The sequence below is a fragment of the Pteropus vampyrus genome, unplaced genomic scaffold (genome assembly GCF_000151845.1).
Source record: "Pteropus vampyrus isolate Shadow unplaced genomic scaffold, Pvam_2.0 Scaffold506, whole genome shotgun sequence".
NCBI lineage: Eukaryota > Metazoa > Chordata > Mammalia > Chiroptera > Pteropodidae > Pteropus > Pteropus vampyrus.
Window position 1 is genome coordinate 227279 of NW_011889287.1, and position 11118 is coordinate 238396.

The 11118-nt window shown below is 32.5% G+C and overlaps 2 pseudogenes; both read left to right on the forward strand.

The window, feature by feature from the left end:
• The first annotated feature begins 2470 nt into the window (after positions 1 to 2470).
• On the forward strand, positions 2471 to 3440 carry LOC105307644 (annotated as a pseudogene).
• Positions 3441 to 10030: 6590 nt separating this feature from the next.
• On the forward strand, positions 10031 to 10980 carry LOC105307645 (annotated as a pseudogene).
• The last annotated feature ends 138 nt before the right edge of the window (positions 10981 to 11118 follow it).

An 11118-nucleotide genomic window follows, 5' to 3' on the forward strand; every position in this document is an offset into this window, starting at 1 on the left:
AACTAGAAGAAATACTGATCTTCTGGTTTGGTGCTTACTCATTGCTCAATGTTTTGATGAAAAACTGATTTTATAACTACCTCTTGATATTTTGTAGTTAAATAATATTTGGAAGTCATATTCCATATGTATGTATCTTTCACATGTAATTAAAACACTTTCATTAATAAACACACTTTAGTGAATTTAATGAAATAATTGGTATGCAATTATACCATGTTCATGTAGTTGAACAAGAGATGCCTGAAAATTTGGTCTAAACTAAAGTTACTCTTTAGTTTAGAAAGATAAACTTATTTTTCTAATGTTACACTGTCACTAGGTGCTAAATGTGGATTTTAATACAGGGTTTCAGAGCCCAATATACTGTTCTTAATCCTCAACGATTGCATCATCTCAGACACATCAGTTAAAGGTTAGAGTTGTAATGTTGCTAAAATTTCTCCTGTGTATAATAGGCAACTTGTGTTTTGTAATGAGTACCTTTAGTAGACTACTTATTGGTATATTTTTCTATAATTGCTTGCACTTATTTATTTGTTTTCATTGTGCTGCTCATCTGCCTAATTTCTGTTTGTCACTAACTTTCTTTCTTAAGTATTTGTTTGTATAACTCATGTATGAAGGCAGGGGTAGGGGATGGAGAGAGAAAATGGAGGGATAAAGAGAGAGAATGAGAAATTCTTTGAATAGAAATAAAATTTTTGTAATGACCAAACAACACATTAAAACATTTTTATATTATTAATTGATGGTTTTATAAGTTATTTTATTAATGTAACCATTCAAAACTGAAAATTATTATAAGGCATTTGTGTGTTCTCAAGATTAATGTGTGAGTAGTCTGTTTATATCGAAGTTAAAATTTAGATCAATTATGTTTTTTACTTTAGAATTCTCTAAGGATTAAATGAACATTTTAGGGGGGTGATATCCCCACACTTAAAAATATTTATCGACTTTACTAAAAAACATCGCCCACATGGATCTGAGAAGACTTTTGTGGGAAAATAAAAACATGTATCTTTCTTTTTTCCTAAGAATAGTTTTAAGCTGATTTTCTCATTCTTTCTTGATGTACAAACATCTCAATATGACGAAAATATAGTGTGTTCCATGTCACTAATATAAATCATTTGTACGTCCCTGGCTGGTGACACTGCATATTTTTCTCTCCTTTAAACACATTTTGATCTATGACACACAGAGGGAAAAATGGGAGACATAGTGCTGAAATCTGGCTCCTAAATATGGTAGATGCTATCTTTAATTTTATTTAAACCATAAATACTTTCAGTCTAGATGCAGGTGACTCTTCAGCTTTTTAAGGTACATTTTCGCTTTATTGATATTCCACTGAATGAGAAGCAGTATGAGAGCACAGGAAAATATTCCAGAAATGAAGCAATAGTTTGTGGCTTATGAAGTGGTTTTACTCTTTTAGCCATAGCTTCTATAAATTTTATGAACTGTAATTGGGTGATTTTTTTCTTTATATATAATAATTTTAGAGAATCCTTAAGAAACTATAATATATTTTAAAAAATGGTTGTGATTTCTTTTTGACGTAAACATGTCTTAAAAATATACCCAAAGACTTTGCCAGGATAAGGAATATATTAAAAGAAAAAAGCTCACATTAGTATTAAGTTAAATTTGGAAAAACAACAACAGAATAATAAACGGTATAGGCCTAAATGGACAACACGGTGATATGTGTGTGTATCAAGAGAGAAAACTGAAAAACATACAAAACCAATGCTCTGTTATCATTTGCATACAAGATACATCTACCTCTGGAATAATATCTGATGTCTGTTCACCAGGATTCCAGAGGTACTAGAGGAATGGAATAATAGCTTAAAAAGAGGTTACATAATAGTTTGGTCGGAAAAGGCTGTCACATATGACCAGTTGAAATGTGAATCTATCAGGTCATTTTCTAGTCATCTTGGAATATATTAAAATGAAATAAATTCTATATTGTTTATCTCATTTAAATACAATTCCCATTTACATACAATTTTGTGATATATGAGTGGCTGCTTTCATTTTAACAATGATAAACACAAAGGAAAGGCATTTCATGTATACCAGAGAAAATGTAGGCCTAGTACTCAGATGCATACATTCTTTTACAGTATTTTTAGATTTAAAATTCTTATATTTATTCAATTTTGTGCATTTTAGAATGATGAAATATGAAACAAGTTGGTAGTAAATTTAACATAAAATAAGCTGGAAATTAAACCACATAAATTGACATTTTTTAACATGACAAATTTAGTCAACCACTTAATAAAATTTCTTAATTTAACAGGGTAATATATTCTCTTGGATCCAGCGTCTTTATCATTGTTATTCCCTCACTGCCAAGGTTTTCAATACGCCCTTCTATGAAACAAACAAGAGAATATGATAGGTGGATGCTACTTTTAAGATATTGCTTAAAAACATAAATAAAATGACAATGTCACAGTTGACAGCAGATTTCCATTTACGCAGGATTCAGATGAAAAATGTGACCGAAGTCGCTATGTTTATATTGATGAGCATCACAGATAATTTTGAAGTGTAAGTCTTTCTATTTTTACTGCTTCTAGCAATCTATCTCTTTACTCTGATAGGAAATTTGGGAATGGTTTTCTTTTTGAATATTAGTCCATAACCCTATGTACTATTTTCTTAGCGTGTTATCATTCTTGGATGCCTGCTATTCTTCAGTTGTTACCCCCAAAATGTTGGTCAATTTCCTGAAAGAGGACAAAGCCATTTGTTATCTTGGATGTGTAGCACAAATGTTTCTCTTTGTTACTTTTGGGACCACTGAGCTTTCTCTTGGCCACAACAGCTAAGTAGCAATCTACAACCCACTCCTGTATTCAATCAGCATGTCATCCAGAGTCTATATGCCACTCACCATGGATTTCTATGTTGGTGGCATTCTTCATGCTTCTATACACACAGTGGCCACATTCAGCCTATCCTTCTGTGCATCCAATGAAATTAGGCAAGTCTTTTGTGACATCCCTGCTCTCCTTGCTATTTCCTGTTCTGACACTCACATGAACCAGCTTCTACTCTTCTACTTTGTGGGCTCTATTGAGATAGTCCCTATGCTGATCATCCTGATCTCCTGTGGTTTCATCCTGTTGGCCATTCTGAGGATGCATTCTGCTGAGGAGAGATGAAAGATCTTTTCTACATTTGGTTCTCATCTAATTGCAGTGTCAGTTTATCATGGAACCATCCTCTTCATGTACGTGAGACCAAGTTCCATCTACGCTTTGGACGATGACATGATAGTGTCCATATTTTACACCATTGTGATTCCCATGCTGAATCCCATCACCTATAGTCTGAGAACAAAGATGTGAAAAACCATGAAAAGAATGTTTGGTAAAAATGGATGTATTAATAAAGTATATTTTTCACAGTAACTGTTAAATTGAAACAAATTAAGAAGAATGTCTATTGTCTCAATATCACAATGAGAAAAAATGTGGTGTTTTAGTTTATAAGTGTCTTTCTATTCTTACACATTTTTAATGAAGATTTTAGTCCTATCTTCACATATACAGTTTCCAAACATGCAGAAAAAATGTGCAATCATTAGTTTCTTACTTAATGCACTCTCAGATATGAACACACACTCACATATAGACACACACACATATATATTCTGATAGTTATTGCATTACATTGTTAGGGCTGCCATAACAAAGTACCACAGACTGGTAGCTTAAAAAACAGGAATTTATTGTTCATTCTTCTAGAAAGTAGGAATCTGAGATCAAGGTGAAGGTGAAGACAAGGCTGATTTCTTCTGAAGTCTTTTTCCTTCACTTGTGGATAGCAGTCTTCTCCCTCTATCTTCAAGTATCTTTTTTGTATATCTCTGTGTCTTATCTCCTCTTCTTATAAGAACACCATTCATATTGGATGAGGGACGAAACTAAAGATCTCATTTTAAGTAAATTATCTCTACAGAAAGCTTATACCAAATATAGTCACATTCCAAAGTATAGGTAGTTAGACAAATTTGGCAATTATGAATGAAGTTGCTATAAATATCTGTGTGCATATTTATGCACAGACATAAGTTTTCAAATCCTTTTGAGTCCATACTACTCAAAATGATCTAAAGATTCAAAGGAAATTTGTATCAAAATACCAATGGTATTTTAACAGAAATAGAGAAAAAACATCTTAACGTTCGTGGTACCAACGAAATCTTAAGAAAGAAAACAAAGCTGGAGTCATCACACTTCTTGATTTTAAAATATATCATAAAACTAAAGTGATTAAAGAGTATGTTATCTACATAAAAATAGATATATAGACCAAGGGGACAGAAAATACAGGCCAGAAATAAACCCGCCCATTATGGTCAATTGATCTTCAACTAGGCTGTCAAAAATACACAAAAAGAAAAGGATAGTCACTTTAATAAATTGTGCCGGAAAACCTGGATATCCATGTGGAAAAGAATGAAATCTGATTCTTATCTTACACCCTGAACAAAAGTAACTTAAAGATTTCAACATAAGATCTGAAACTTTAAAATTCCTGAAAAAAATTATAAAGAAAAAACTTCATGACTTTGAACTGGGCAACGATTTCATGGATATGTCACCATAAGCAGAAGCAACAAAAGCAAGATTAGATATATGGGGATATACTCAACTAAAAATCATCTACAGAACAAAGAAAATAATCAATAAAGAGGCAACATACAGAATAGGATAAATTACTTAAAACGCCTTGTATAGACAATTCTCAAAAGAAGAAATACAAATGACTGCCAGACCAATATGAAAGCATACTTAACGTCACTCACTAATCATCTGGAAAATGCAAATCTAAAATATCCTTATAATCAGGGGCCTTAAAATTCTATTTATTCAATAAATATCAACATGTAGTAAGTTATTCCAGGAACATTTTCTTTTTAATCATTGAAGAAATCATCCTGTTGCTATTTTTAGCCAGAAGATAATTGAGGCATATTCCCCTAGGGCCATCTCTTATGATTTCATCAACAACTGAGTAAGTGGATATAAATAATCTAAATTAATTATATTCATATTGTATCTAAACCCACTTTTGCTGTTCCACAGGTAAAAGAAAATTCCAAGTCATTTGCAGAATATTTTATGAAGAGGGATCTCAAATTTCAAGGTCAAATATGTTATGAAATCCCCAGTACTAAACCTTCTGGATGTTGCCTATTGCATACATAAATAAATAAAACTAAGAAAATATAAAATATTAAATTTACTTTTGTAGAGTTAAGTAAGAATGTTCCATATAGAGTGTATGCTTTCATTTTCCCAATGGAAGAAGACTGATCAAATTAAAGCAAGAACAATAAAGAAAATTTATCAGTGGAGGAAACGAAAACATTTGACTTATTCAGCTATCTGGGGGCTTGAATTTCGCTCTTATGAGGAAGCGATCAATTACCGTTTATTTTCCCAGTTTTGAGAGGTAGAAGCCACTTCATAGTACTGTTGTTTTATGTATCTCTAGTCTTAATGTTTAAAACTTATCTAAATATATATCAAGAATCGCGTTTTATTTCACTAGGAGTTGCAGGTCGGGAGTCAGCTACAGAATAAAGCTGGCTGTGATACTACAGGAAACTGTGTAAAGGTGCAAAGCGCATGCTCTCTGACGGAGACTGGAGATTGGTCTTGGTTCTGGTACTTACGAGCTGTGAGAGTTGTTATAAAGGGAAGATAAAGTAATGTGCTCAAAAGTCTATTCCTGCTGCTTGTGCTCTATACGTGGCTGTTATTATTTTTCTCCTCTGTTAAAAACTTAGTGTTTCAATGTTGAGCCAAAGATACTGGGAATTGTCTACATTCTATTAAAATTGTATTTTCAGAAGTGGTTTGACATTCATTTTAAAAGGTGATGCTATGTTATTAAACTCTTCAGAAATCATAGTCATTTTCACGTAATAATTCTAAGTCCTTTTGATATATTTTAATATTGACTTCATTATACTCACAATTACTTGTATTTTGTCATCTAGTAGAAATATCCGATTCAAGAAAATATAGCTTAAGTGTTTAACGTTGCAGTCTTTCACTATCTTACTTATCCAAGTAAAATTAAGCCCATAGTAATGTAGCAAATGAAATTATGGTGATCTACATGAAAAATCATAATCAAAATATGATTTATTGGATTTAATCTTGATAGAATAATGTTTCAGTGTGTATTGATAATCACAAAACAAATATTTTAAATACAGCTTAAGGATGAAATATCTGTCTCAAAGCTTTGGCCATATATATTCTTCAATGATTAGTTATAATATTTTTTGTGGTCCAATATTTACTGTTTTAAAAGTAAATGCATCTGATGACAGAAGTTCACTTATATGATTATTTTAAATTTGTAACCAAATACTGACAAATCTAAGGGAATTACTTCATATATTTATTGATCTACACATTTAAGTAATCTTCCCTGTTGTATATTATTATGTGTGTTTGGTCGTTTAAACTCATTATTATTCTAAAGGGGAATAAACTTAGGAGAGAAAGCCTAGCACCACACATGGCTTTTAATCATGAACCTGGCCAATGAACACACACTTTCAGATCTAAATCCTGTGCTATTTTCTTAAATAGGTTTATCATTGAACAGATAAATGTCAAGATTTATACTGGGGCTGATTTTCTCTTGTGACTCCTGATCACTTTTTAAAAAATAAATTTCATCATATTCACCAAAGTTTTTATTTTATTTCTTTCTTATTCTTAGGTCTGCTTTTTTTTTTAATTTTGAAAAATTTTGTGCATGCAATAAAAACAGACAAAATAGTATAATGAGTTCCCATGTGCCCATCACCCTGTTTCAGCCATTTATGAACATGGCCAGTCCTATCTCCCAACTTCCACCATCCTGACTATTTATAGTTTCATCCATAAGCATTTAATTATGTATCTCTAAGAATAATAATTATTTTATAAACCCAAACACATCATCATTATCATTGCTAATTTTTTAAATTTCTTAATATTAAGAATTCTTATATATGTCCTTCCTCCCATAGTTTATTTGAATTAGGATCTAGGTAAGATCCATATATTTCAACAGATTTGTATGGTTTAAGTTTCTTTTAAGACAACAATATTTTTTCTATTAATTTTTAAATTAAATTTAATGAGGTAACATTGTTTAATAAAATTATATAGGTTTCAAGTCTACAATTCAATAATATATCATCTGTATATTGCTTTGTGGGTTCACCACCAAAGTCAAGTCTCCTTCCATCACCATATATTTGACCCCCTTTACCCTTTTTTACCTCCTCCCTCCCACTTTCCCTCTGTTAACCACAAAACTGTTATCTGTGTCTATGAGTTTTTGTTTGTTTGTCTTACTCGTTTGTTGTTTTCAGGACTATATCTGACATATGAGTGAAGTCATGTGGTTTTTAACTTTTTTGTCAGACTTATTTTCCTTAACATGATTATCTCAAGATCTATCTGTGTTGTTTCAAAAGACAATATTTCATTTTTTTCTCAGGACTGTTAAGCTGTATTTCAGTTCTTAATTTGGCTTAATTAAATCGTAGGCCATGATCTGGAAAAAATCTTGATGAGTTTTTTCAAATATAACCAAGAAGATCTGAGTTAGAAAATTTTTAGAGATGAGCTCATACAATGTTGCAATTTAGATTGTCACTGCTCTGTAGGGATCGACCAAATTAAGCACATTCTCTAACAAAATTGTTCTCTTTTCTCTAACAAAATTCTCTAACAAAATTGTTCTCTTTTCCAAGTGGGCAATTGTTCTCTGCCCACTAACTGCTAACTATAAGTGATGATGATCTGACTTAAACAATAGTACACAGCAATCTTACTGATAAATTAAACCGCTTGAGCATTTATATAGAATAACGAATAGCCATTACAGGGAGTATATTTCATCTTACTATAAAAAGGAATGTGTTTTGTCATAGAACAGGCAGAATTTATGGATGTTTTAGGGATCACTCTAGCCAGTCAGGAAGATTCTTACTTGTTTTTGTAACATATGATCTATGTCTTCAAGAAAGACCAAGTTTTGCTGGTGTCAATAGTTCATGTCTATGTTTCTGGGGACACTGAGAGCTCAATCAGGATGCATTGTTTGTTCCTAGCACAACTGATGTCTAAATAAATTTAAGACAAAGTCTACAATTAATAATCAATGGAACGTACTCTTAAAATCATATCAGAAGATATTTAAAAATTACAATATCATTTCTTATCCAAATTGAAAGATAAAATGATTAACATTAGTTGTATTTAAATTTTTTTTTTCTGAGAATGTTATTTTAGTAGACCTATAAAATGTTTATATTAAAAAAATTAATAGTGTATTTATCACTCAAAGTCAAATATGCAATATACAGGTGATATTTTATTATTGAATTGTATACATGAAACCTTTATAATTTTATTAAAAAATGTCACCCCAATAAATTTAATTTAAAAAACAAATTTGAAAAAGCAATTTGTAAAAATTTAAAATTGCTTTTATCAGGAACTTTATTTCAGTGACATGTACTTACCAGAGTAAAAAGCAATCCTAGCTTTGCCATCAGTTAAATTTCAGTAGACAATGGAATTCATAACATGTAAGGATACATACTAGTTCATAGTAGACAATTAATAATTGCTATTGTTGATGCTTTTTTGTTCTTGTTAAATTAAGGATAAGTTTATCAAATATATTGTCTCGGAGCGAAACATGTACCGAATTGCTTGACGTGCAGCAAATGAGCAGGAAATATTTTGGTCAAAGCGAGTGATGTCGCAGTGTTTTCCACCAAGAGCTTACTTGTGCAGTTCTTTTCAGATGCAGTGTTGGAAGACAAGATGTGTGGAGAACTGCTACAACATCAGATGAGCTCATCAGACACATATTTGATGCACAAAATTAAGCATCTTTGAATTAAGACAAACAAACAAACACCACAGAGTTAAGAGAATTAGATTGTAAGATAACATATTATGAGTCCCAGGTTTTTGAAGATGCAAAATAATAATTCACTTGCTATTTCTATGTCAACTATTAAAGCACTCAGTCTGGCTGAATAACTTACTGAGACTGAAATAAAAAAAAAAAAAACAAAAACCCTGTTTAAAAAATTATTCAAAACATGTTAATAATAATAACTATTGGTAACAATTATTTTGCATTTAATGTTAGTAGGCTCTATGCTAACTGACCTATCTCATTTAATTCACACAAGACAATAGAAATACTTGAAAAAAAAAATCACATAGCTGGTAATTAGTGAAGTAACAGGCAACTAACCAACTAACCAACCAAACAAGCAAACAAAACGCATAAAACAAAACCATAAAACCTTTCCATTAACCAATATCTTATACAGACTCTTCAACTAACTTACTTTCATTGAGCCTCAATTGTCTCATCAGATATACAAATAATTACATCCACCTTCTAGGACACTCCTGCAGAATAAGGAGAACCTTGTTTCAAAATGCCAAGCTCAGTGCTGGACACAGTACATTACACACTAAGCAATGATAGCACTCTCCCCTATCACTTCTCTATCCAAACAAAGTGATCAAATTTTAACAAATCAAAACTGTAAGTAATAACTTTGAAAAAATAAAAAAGGTCTTAAACAATTTAAAGGAAAATGTAAAAGCTGGAAAAGGGGAGGGATTGCTATCAGAATAAAATAATAGAGAAGAGTTTGAACTAGAAGTCAGAGTGATAAAGGGCAGGATGGGCTGATTTAGAAGAAAAGAAATGTGATTAATCGAAGAGGACACAAGTTTCTGAATGATACTAAGAAGGAACAGTATTGAGATGGAGTCTGTGGGACGCTGAAGCAGAGTAGTGTGGTAGATATTGGGTGAGAAACAAAATCTGCAAATTTAAGTATCTGTGAACACTTAAATGGTTAATAATCTGGCATCTAACAAAAACTATTTCATTGTCTAGTAATCTCTTTTGTTTCCCCCATTCAATGATGAAAGCAACAAAGTCTATGGCTCCAGGGAATCTCACTCAGGTGACTAAGTTCATTCTCATGGGAGTCTCAGACCGTCCAGAATTTTAGATTCCTCTTTTCTTGGTTTTCCTGGTCATCTATGGGCTGACCGTGGCAGGGAACGTGGGCATCTTCACCTTCCCCAGTGTTTACTCTTAACTTTAGCCCCCCATGTCCTTTTTCCTCTGACACTTGGCCATCATCGATCTTGGAAACTCTACTGTCATTGCCCCTAAAATGCTGGTTAATTTCTTGGTTTTGAAGAAAACCATATCCCACAATGGATGTGCAGCCCAGCTGGGTAGATTCTTAGTTTGTATCGTGGCTGAGATTTTCATGCTGGCTGCAATGGCCTATGACAACCATGTGGCTATTTGCAATGCCCTGTGCTACATAGTGGTGGTGTCTCCACAGATTTGCTTTCTGGTGTCCCTCACGTACTTCCTCAGACTGACCACAGCACTGACTGTCTCTTTTTGTGTATTCTCTGTGTCTATTGCTCTTCCAGTGTAATCAACCATTTTTACTGTGATAACATCCCTTTGTTGCCATTGTCCTGTCCTGATACCTACATTCCAGAAACAGCTGTGTTTACCTTTTCAGGGACCAATTTGTTTTTCTCTATGATTATTGTTCTAATATCCTACTTCAACATCATCCTTGTCATTTTGAGGATACATTTTTCAGAGGGGCGACAAAAAGTCTTTTCCACCTGTGCATCTCACGCGATGGCTATCACTGTGTTCTACGGGACTCTTCTCTTCATGTATTTGCATCCGAGGACCAAACACTCATTAGATGCTGATAAAATAGCCTGAGTCTTCTACATGCTAGTGATACCAATGCTGAATCCCCTCATTTACAGCCTAAGGAACAAGGATGTTAAGGACACATTGAAGAGATTCCTGGATAACTCATGTCAATCGATCAAACCCATGTCAGTTTAAAACTACAGCTATTGTCATTTAAGGATTTCTTTTTGCTTCTGAAAATCCTGCTGTTAAGTGAAGAGTCAATAAATAGTTGAAAATCCCATTAATTTCAATGGGAAAAATCTTCATCTTTTTTTATTCCAATCTCAAATA